Genomic DNA, 1,055 nt, shown 5'->3' with positions numbered 1-1,055 from the left:
CCCAAGCCACAACTAAGCCCTAGATACTAAGATCATCTCAACGCTTCACTCCATTGCACGCGCAACTAGGCCCCAGCGGAGGTTCATCCCTTAGACCATTCACTCTATTATGGCCGCAAAGAACTCGAGGAACGGAGGTAGAATCCATCACGTCGGAGGGGAAAGGGGACGCTCCTGTACCTCTTGACTCACCCTCTAAACCCTCTCCAACCTAGCTTTGTCTAACGCTCGTGATGTGTCACTCACTCACAAGGTTACCAACAAGAACTCTCAACCCTAGTGTCACTCTAGGGGAAATGTTCATACAATCAAGCATTCAAGGTTGGAACTCACAATAAACATCAATTTATTGAAAGAATAATAAAGAAGTTCAATGAAGCGAATACATCCTAGGGTTCACAATCACCCAAGTACCCACTAGGGGTTTAGCTCTCCATGGAGCTAAGTACAATCAAAGAAATCGAATGTAAAAGCAATGAATCCATAAAGAAACTCCCTCGATGGTCGTGTCGATGGTCTTGTGGAAAGTCCTCTACTCGTCGTCCAAGGATTCCTTCGTCCGGTATAGGATACGCCTCGATTGAAGCTCCCCTACCAACCTTCTTCCTAATGGAATCACGATGTCGGAGCCATAGAACCTCTCCAAAACCTTAGCCAATACCCCTCGAAACCCTAGCCGACGCCCTCTCGCAAGTTGGGGAAAAGATGGAGAAAAGAATACAAAAATCGGGGCTGAATCGGCTTTAAATAGGGATGGAATCGGGCAACTCCACGGGCGTGGACGATACACGCGCCCGGGCGGAATTTCCACACGGGCGTGGATAATTTTCACACGCCCGTGTGGATTCTCTGTTTCTCTGGTTTCTCGGCCGCCTGTGAACAGTGCTGCTACAGTGTTTTGCCACAGTCTTCGACCTGAATAACTTCCCAATTCCATACTTTCATCGGGGTAACGCAAACGGGCACACGTTCACATCGTGAATCACTTGCTTCTTCAATAATATATATGTTGGTGGAGCTTCTGTTCTTGTATGCATAAGACGGAATGCTCGAGT

This window comes from Dioscorea cayenensis, chromosome 3 (genome assembly GCF_009730915.1).
Source record: "Dioscorea cayenensis subsp. rotundata cultivar TDr96_F1 chromosome 3, TDr96_F1_v2_PseudoChromosome.rev07_lg8_w22 25.fasta, whole genome shotgun sequence".
NCBI classification, from domain to species: Eukaryota; Viridiplantae; Streptophyta; class Magnoliopsida; order Dioscoreales; family Dioscoreaceae; genus Dioscorea; species Dioscorea cayenensis.
Note: the sequence above shows the minus strand (reverse complement) of the source record.